Source organism: Sinocyclocheilus anshuiensis, unplaced genomic scaffold (genome assembly GCF_001515605.1).
Source record: "Sinocyclocheilus anshuiensis isolate Anshui unplaced genomic scaffold, SAMN03320099.WGS_v1.1 scaffold450, whole genome shotgun sequence".
NCBI classification, from domain to species: domain Eukaryota; kingdom Metazoa; phylum Chordata; class Actinopteri; order Cypriniformes; family Cyprinidae; genus Sinocyclocheilus; species Sinocyclocheilus anshuiensis.
Window position 1 is genome coordinate 111,993 of NW_015546056.1, and position 9,895 is coordinate 121,887.

Consider the following 9,895-nt stretch of genomic DNA (forward strand, 5'->3'; position numbering starts at 1 on the left):
ATTTGTGAGAAAAAAAGTCCAAATTTATTTTTTTTCTTTTTTATCTTGCAATTCTGAGTTTATATCATATACAGTATGTCTTATTTTAGAGTTTTAGGTGTTATGTGTCATGGCAGCAAGGTTATAAAAATGGATAAAGGAAAGGTTATTAAGTATTAGTTTCTCTGTGAAATTATAATAACATGTATATTGTTTTCGTATATGCTACTGAATCAGTGAGTATTTCAACATTTACAAACTGGACCTATTCAGTTTCATTGTAAGTGCTATACTGTAACCCAGATTTTTTCCTTCTCTAAAAGAAAAAGGAGGACAAGTGGAAATTAATGTTTGTGGTAATCGACATTATGCCACAAGTGCTGTCAATTGAGCTTAACTCGCATTGAAAACATGATATTCCTTGAGCTTAACTTTTATTGGAACCCGAACGTTCCCAAATGGAAAATTTAGTGGAGGAAATTCAGCTTTGCTGTTAATCAGGCAAAGCTCTGCTTCTCTGCTTATTTTGTATTTCATCAGTGACTGAGCCAGTGAAGCATTAAGTATGAATTTATATCAAAACCAGTTCTAGACATTTTCCAGCTCTCATATCATCTGCTCCAGAGGATCATGACTTTGGGTCAAACTTCAATGGTGGTGTTGTGTTCTGGTTTTCATTGAAATAATTCGTAACCGCACATGGTATTTCAAGAGCATTTGTAGGTCCCGGGGCCCGAAGTTGCATGAGTGTTTTCCATTTAGGATTGCGCTAAATTATGGTGTGGTGAAAAACTGGAGGCTCAGCATTTCGTCCCCCGCTCCTCTTTCTACCCCTCCTCCTCTCCAACCTGGACCCCCGACCCCCTCCTTCTCCTGACACAGCACTTTGCCTGCCTGTGCTCTGCAGCCGGTCCGTGACATCACAGCTCACATCTCACATCTCGATAAACGTCAAAACATTCCCCAGCACGATGAGTCTCAGATGCCCAGCTAAATGCTTTCCATATGGGCCCTTTATCCCCAGCTTCCATTGGGGAAGGAGGAGGGGAGGAAGAAGGGATGAGGGCTGAGGGATTGAGAGAACTTTGGCTGGCTGAAGGAAATGAGAGCTTTCATCTTCTCTCTCTCGCTGGCCCTGGCCTGGGTTTCTCCAAAGAGTCGTTATTCTCTGAGAAGACCTGTCTGGTTTTGTCATCTGTCAGGGTATCTATCTTATGCATATCTCTCTGTCTCTCTCTTCTCCCCCTCTCTCTCTCTCTCTGTTAGGAAACGGAGTGGAGAATGTTTTCCAGTGCAGTGAGCATACCTTTTCCTCCAGTGGTGTGGGTTTGACTTGGCAGCAGTTCATCCAGCAGCCAGTTTCTACAGCCTGGGAACATCCTGCCTGCTTCATAGAGGTGTAGAGGACACACACACACACGCGCAGAAATATATCCTAATGCAAAATTGAGCATACTGGTTATGTCAGGGCCTTTTTATTGCACTGTGGATGGAGGGACACACACACACACACACACACACACACACACACACACACTTTAATGCATGTAAATTGAGTGTATTTAATACAACAACAACAATAGGAATACATAATAATAATAATAACAATAAATATTTTTTAAGTTTTGAACTTTTGAAAATATTCATTTAGTTAGTTATTATTTTGTTATAAACACTAATGATGCTTGCTTTGAATGATCTTTTCAAATTTATAAATGAATATTGTATCAGTCCCTATTTAAGTAAACCAATAATTTCTACAAAAATAGATAGATAGATAGATAGATAGATAGATAGATAGATAGTTAGTTATACCTTGCGCTATAAACACTGTGATACTTGCATTGGTTGGCTTTTTTTTTCTTCAGTTTTAACAACATGTAATGTACCTGTCCTTCTTCAAATAAACCAATAATTTAAAAAGTAGCTAGTTATTTATTTAGTTAGTTAGTTGTTTAGTTCATTAGTTTGTATTTCACCTGTCCTTATTCAAATAAACCAATAATTTAAAAAGTAGTTGGTTAGTTAGTTAGTTAATTAGTTAATTACTTTGTATTTCACCTGTCCTTATTCAAATAAACCAATAATTTAAAAAGTAGTTGGTTAGTTAGTTAGTTAATTAGTTAATTACTTTGTATTTCACCTGTCCTTATTCAAATAAACCAATAATTTAAAAAGTAGTTGGTTAGTTAGTTAGTTAATTAGTTAATTACTTTGTATTTCACCTGTCCTTATTCAAATAAACCAATAATTTAAAAACCCACTGTATATTGTATATGTCCCTAATCAAATAAACCAATATTTAAAAAAGTAGTTAGTTAGTTAGTTAGTTGTTATTTATTTATACCTTTTGCTATAAACACTATTGGCTGGCCATTCGTTTGAGTTTTATCAATGTATATTGTATCTGTCCCTAATAAAATAAACAATCATTTAAAAAGTAGTTAGTTAGTTAGTTAGTTAGTTAGTTAGTTGCTATTTATTTATACCTTTTGCTATAAACACTATTGACTGGCCGTTCGTTTCAGTTTTATCAATGTATATTTTATCTGTCCCTAATAAAATAAACTAAACAATAATTTTACAAAGTAGTTAGTTAGTTAGACATTTTGCTATACACACTATGATGATTGCATTGGATGTCTGTTCTATTCAGTTTTATCAGTGTATATTATACTTTCCTTTATTCAAATAAACTGACAATTTAAAAAGTATTTGGTTAGTTAGATGCTTACTTATTGAAAGATTTTGCCAAAGTAGATTTTTAAAATTTGAATAATAGTTTGATATTTCGTTGTCTAATGCAATATAGCATTCATGCATCTATAAGTGTCCAAATATTCTTTGGGTTTATTGTATGTAACCATCATGCAGTAGCCCATTTAATCCCACTGGTCACAACAGTGACCGTAGGTTTTCATTTATAAAGCTCTAAAAGTGTTACTGACTGGTGTTTTAGTGCATTTTCTGCAAATATGGAAAAAATAAAGGGACTCAATTAAATATGTGCAGTTATTAGTTAATTACTTTGTAGTGTACCTGTCCTTATTCAAATAAACCAACAATTAAAAAAAAAAGTAGTTAGTTAGTTAGTTGTTTAATTAATTAGTTTGTATTGTACCTGTCCTTATTCAAATAAAACCAATAATTTAAAAAAGTAGTTAGTTAGTTATACTTTTTGCTATAAAAACTATAATGTATGTTTTGTATGTCTGTCCCTATTTGAGTAATTTAAAACAAGTTAGTTAGTTAGTTATACCTTTTACTATAAACACTATGAAACTTGCATTGGATGGCTGTTCTTTTCAGTTTTATCAATATACAGTGGGTACGGAAAGTATTCAGACCCCCTTCAATTAGCAGTTTGCTTACTGTTTGCACCATGAGATGATTATGGCTGCATCAAATCTCCAAAACAAAAGGCTAGTAATGTAACATAAAGATATGACAAAGATTTTTGGTACACATTATCTTTAAGGTGTCTATATTAATATATGAATTCACAATTATTCAATTGTGTTGAGTGTGGTCATAGAATGAGTAAACATCTTGATGGCAACAATAGTGGCATAATAACTTTTTTTGTGTGTGTGTGTCTTAGTATACATATTCAGCGTTGTATAAGCGTTTTTATGTATAATAGTAGCCATAGAATGTGATGAAATAGTTTAAAATGGGTTAATAACTGGGATGAGATATATAAGAATTTTGATGACTGCAGAAATAATTTAATTTCAGTATACAAATTATCCCACCGGTCACAACTGTGACCAACCATAAAACACACACTTTTCCATAAAAAAAAATAAAAATAAAAAAATAATTATTGATTATTTCAAGGGGTTAGTAATGACACATCATTTTGATATTTTCATGTCTGAGAAAAATTTGGGATTAAATGGGTTAGTAGTAGACATCATGCAGCATTCATGCTCAAAATTAAATATGAATTGAACCTTATTTGAAACGGATATGCAGAGCCCATATTAACAGGGCCTGGCTCAGTTTTGCGCTCAGAAACAGCCCATGCCTGTTTTGAGCAACTGAGGCTTTTGTTTGGCTCCCCCTTGGTTTTTCCCCATTAATCATAGTTAATGTTCACTTAATCCTGTGTTCTTTTTTGCTGATTAGTGCCCAGGGGGTCATAACCAGTCTTTCCTTTAAATGCTTCCAATAAAGATTTACTGCCGGGCAGTTTTGCCCTTCAACCTCACCATTGTTTCCTTAATTGATCACTGTTGATTGGTTGGGATGTTTCATACATGGATACCACTCTTGATCAAAGGGCCCCTTCAATTAATCTGATTGGGTCTCCTCTGGCTTAAAACATTCTTGAGCACCATTACCAAACAATGTTCATAGAGGGATTGCAACTGAGGGAACCAGAGCCTGAAAGGGAAGGGTTGACCCCGAGGCGTCCGGCCAGTCAAAGGAAAGTGAAGGAAAAGCCTGTCCCATAATCAAGAGGGCTTAGCCTGTATTTTTCCCTCCAGACTACAAGAGCTTCTTGTCTGAGAGGGTAAGATGTAAAAAAAGAGGATCTATGGACCAGTATTTACATTATTTGCAGTATTTGTACAGAAAAAGCCAAGACCAGGTACAATGTAAAGTATTTTGCCATTTTAATCCCCTTTATTGGAATTAGTATGTGGATAAAGAGCAGTTGGTATGCAGGTTCCACCAGCACTTTACCACAAAATTTGACAGAACATTGAAAATAAAGGAAATGTTGGGTGTGACACCTGTTTAGCAAAGCAGTGATATAAGAGCAAACCAGTTCAGCTAACCACAATCCTTTCACATTCTGTCAATCAGCTGCTGAATAACATGCTGTGTGTGATTAATTTCTCTTGGCTCATTTTATGGATTAACATTTATTTCATGTACTGTATTTAATACAGTATGTACAAGATACCAATTGATCATAATAAGTCCAAGTATTATATTCAGGTAACCACAGTCCTTTCACATTCTGTCAATCAGCTGCTGAATAACATGCTGTGTGTGATTCATTTCTCTTGGCTCATTTTATGGATTAACATTTATTTCATGTACTGTATTTAATACAGTATGTACAAGATACCAATTGATCATAATAAGTCCAAGTATTATATTCAGGAGATCTGAGCATTCATTTCAGAGTCAGGATCCCTGTACAAAATATTTTGCTGTAGTAAAAACATTAAAAAAAAAATGCTGTGAAATCAAAATGGAATCAATTTTGTTGCTTGTAGCATATGTCTATTAGCTTTGAGGTCATACTAGTGTACTCCTGACAAAATAATCCTTGTGAAGAGAACCATTTTTATTATTATTGTATTTTTTAATTGAATGTATAGAGTACTTTAAATCTTAAAAGTATGTTTCTATTTTTACTATATATTTCTATTTCAAAGTACATTTAAATCATCATTTAATGATCTTTTGTCATCTTTTAAAGTACGCTTATTTTGAATTCCTGACTAACATACTTAAGTACATGTAAAGTACTTGATTATAATGTTAACTGTGTGTTATTACATTTAAATGTATATTTATATAATTCATATAATGTATATTTACTGTAAATACGTGACATGCAAGTTTTAACAGAAATAGCATTCAAGTATATTTTAGTTTGCCATAAATGCTGGTAAGTACATTCATTAGTATACTTGAACCATATTTCAATAACAATAGAATTACAAAATTACATATAAAGATGTACTGAAGTCAAAACGCTTTACAGTTCCATTAATTGCATTTAAGATACATTTCATTTTTAATACATTTTCAATGAACATGTAATTGAGTATCCAAGAACATTACATTGCCGTTTTCTTTTAATGTATATTATTTCCACATTATGTACTGTTTTTAAAAGTATGCTAAAGTGTACTTGCTTTTCCCAAGGTAACATTTTGCCGACATACACATTATAATTTACAAGCTTTTCCAGGGAAAACAGAGCAAAAAGTTTAAAGTTTCATTTTCATTTTCAGGCATATGCACGTTTATTCATTAGTAGAGACCTGAGAGGCAAAGACTGCCTTTAATGAATGACAAATTCAGAGTTTGCTTATGAAAGTGTGTGCAGGAGGGAGCTCAGGTTTGGAGTAGGCCTGCAGAAGTGTCTCGCTCTTATCTGTGCTTATCGTCCCACTCACCTGCCTGAGCCAAACTCTATGTATGTTGGCTGTGTGTGCTAATGGAGATTGGAAACCGCACCGGAAAGTCCCATTCTCATGAGTTTTCCGCCAAGCACTTTCAATCTGATGAACTTTATCAATAGTTATATTTCTGCAAACACAACATCAAAGGGACTCTCTGAAGCCTAGAGAGATATATAAGTGTCATGTGCCAAGTTTCAAAGAAGTGTTGATATTGTCTTGAATGACCTCAATGGTTTATACAAATGACTGGATGAGTTATTCTATAAATGATCTATGAGTCATTTCAGACACGGAGTGAGTTAATAATTCAGAGAACATGGCCCATTTGCATTGTTTCATTTAACTTTTCTAATAATTTAAAGGGATAATTCACCCCAAAATGAAACTTTTGTTGTCATTTACTCTGTCTCATGTCATATGACATTTTTCAGAAAACACAAAAGGAACATTTATAGAAAGTACATTTAAAATCCTTTAATGCACGGCTAGCCGTTGATTATCCCTTACATATAGCACATTGATAATAATAAATGATTCTTGAGTAATTTTGATTTCTGAAGGATCATGTGATGTAAAGAAGACTGGAGTAATGATGCTGAAAATTCAGCTTTGCATCACAGGAATCATTTCCATTTTGAAATATGTTCAAATACAAAACAATACATTTTAAATAGTATATCACAACATACTGTTTTTACAGTATTTTTGATTATATGAATGCAGCCTTGGAGAGCAATAAGAGCCAATGGACTCAGCCCAATGGGTGCCACATCAATTTCTGACAAGACTTCCTTGGTATTCTACACTTACACTGAAAAGCACAAATACAGATATGCCAATCATGACTGTATGATACAGACCCAAAATCTACATGGATGATGGGAATATGAGAGAATGAAACGATTGGATATGTTTCTGAGCATGTTTTTTTCCCTCACTGCAAGTTCATTACGTTTCTCTATCTATCTCTCTATCTCTCTCCCTCACACACACAGACACGCACGCACGCACGCACGCACGCACACACACACACACACACACAAATCTAACCAGCATGAAGGAAAAGGTTTCTGGTGTTCATGGCGAAGCAAACATAGCAAGGTTCACCTCTTTTGTTTACAGTAATACATTCGTTACCTTGACCGCCTTTGTGGAAAAACTAAACGCCCTACTTAATGAGGCAGATTCGGGAAATTAAAACAAACAACAACAACAAATACAATTCGAACATTATTTTAAATGCTGCTGCCTGCACACATACACATTTCCACTCACTACAAAATTGTTGCTACTTTTGTCAGCAGTCTCTATCAGTTTGCTTCTTTAAGGGATTGTTCATCCAAAAATGAACATACTCTAATCCTTTGAAGCTTTTTTGTTCACCATAGTGTTTAATGTGTGGAAAAGAGCATCTCAGAAGTTCTTTATTATGTCTCCTTTTATGTTCCATGGAAGAAAAAGCCATGCTTATATAAAACACCATATAAAATGAATGGAGATCAGTGTACGGCATGTTGTGTGCTATGTTGGCTATAGAGACTCGATCCTTCATGTGTACACAAGCAGGGAGTGATGACCATGTTGTGTGTGTGTCTGCCCCAGCGCCAGCTCTCGCCCCGCTCCATTTACCGTTCATGCCCAGCCGCAACGAGGAACACATGGGAGCTGTTTGGAGCCCCTCATGATGGGTCTAATTCTGAAGTCCCACCATGTCCCACCCCTCCCCCGCTTTTCATTCAAGCTGTTGGAGCAGAACAGGCAAACCCAATCGACCTCAAAATGTCCATTCGGAGAGGAAAAAACAAAACAAATAGATTAAGCAAAAAGAAAAGACAGACAAACGCAAGAGCAAAATTTGCCAGCAAACTGGCCGGAGTCGCTCTGTAAAATGTGTTTTGCTTGGCAAACCTTGAAGTGCCTAATCTGAGAGAAAACAGCGGCAGCAGTGATGTGATGTGATTTCCAGTCCCGTTTGTTTGAACCTCTGGAGGTGTCTCAGAAGGGTGTAATTTTCATATTAGTGTTACAGGGGACGGTATTAGAGTTTGAGACAAAGTCTGGTGCTGTTGAGTCTTTTGGATGTACTGTATGTTTGCATCCGCAGTCTATTCAGTTTTAAATATGACTCATTTAATGTAGATGTATAGCTTCAAAGAACATTCATGTTTACAATGCTGAGTAGATTACAAATTGTAACCCGTTACTGATTACATGATGAGAATTATAGCAAGTAACGTATTACTCATTTTAGGTAATGTATTCTGACTACTTTTTAGATTACTTTTAGATTACTTTTTACCTAACTTGTTTTAAATGCACCATTAAAGGTGCAATAGATGATCGTCTTCAGAAACATTTTTGTGTTATGCTGGTTAAAAGTCTCTTCACATCCCGATTACAAATTGTAACCCGTTACTGATTACATGATGAAAATTATAGCAAGTAATGTATTACTCATTGTAGGTAGTGTATTCTGACTACTTTTTAGATTACTTTTAGATTACTTTTTACCTAACTTGTTTTAAACGCACCATTAAAGGTGCAATAGATGATCGTCTTTAGAAACATTTTTGTGTTATGCTGGTTAAAAGTCTCTTCACATCCCGATAGCAATCATTAAGTTAAGCGGTCTAAATGTATTTACATGTATTTATATATTCGGTCCGAACGTTATGAGAGGCTTTCCTACCTGCCTGTCAACATGTCTATTTGCATACCTCTGCGCACCCTGTCCGCGCAGATCGGATACGTCATCAGCGCGTTCATGTAAGCTGTGCAGACAGAGCGAGAATGGCAGGCAAACATCCACAACCTGATCTTCCTTCCTCATATTGTAGTACTGTACTAACTGTACTATAAAGTTTTCTCACCGGTGAATGACACATGATGGATTGTTGTAATGCTGTCTCTGGTCATCTGATTTGTGTGCATATATGCGTTCAGGGGTCGTGGCTTTGGACGGCGATTTGCAGGGAGGGTGGGACGTACGCTTTCAGTGCTATCAGGCTAAAGTTAGCATTTTCCAAGATCACCTACTGCACTTTTAATTGTACCACATTGATATATAAAAAAGCAAAGAGCTATAGATCAACAGTATATATATCTCTATGTGTGTGTGTGTGTGTGTATGTGTACTTTGAGTTTTAGTCTAAACACCCCTCAATCTTATTTTAACTTTGGAGAGGTTTGTATTGAATATAGATTACTACCTTTCCAACATCAAGATTAATACCATGTTTGGCTGAGACTCTTAGCTTTGTGGCTAACACGTATCGTACCTTGTTTTTCGGATAAATCGTTCTCCTTGTTTTTCTTATGAATTGTTTTTTAAGATCCTTGTCACCAGGATTCCCTCAGTGGTATTTTGTTTGTTGTGGGCAATACACCCTCTTATTTTGCCCGGGTTTCCACAGTAACCTCATGGGATGTTGATATACTGCAGCTCATGTGAGGAACCTTCCTATTCATCTCTCAGCACTCAGCTGTAATTTGGTCTTCTGGGTTTCCGTTGGATGGGTGGTCCGCAGGCCAATCAGTCAATTCACGGATATCATCATAACCGACCGAAGCGTTTCAAAAGCTCAAAGAACGAAAGAGCCCATTCAGTTAGCAACAGACTGCAAACGCATACCTGAGGTAACGCAATAATAACTCACTTTGATTTTCTCTCTATCACTCGCTTGCCTTCAGAGACAGAATCCACTTCAAAGATGAATCGCCCCAGGTTGATTTTAGTTTTAATTTAAACAAACCTGATGATGAAA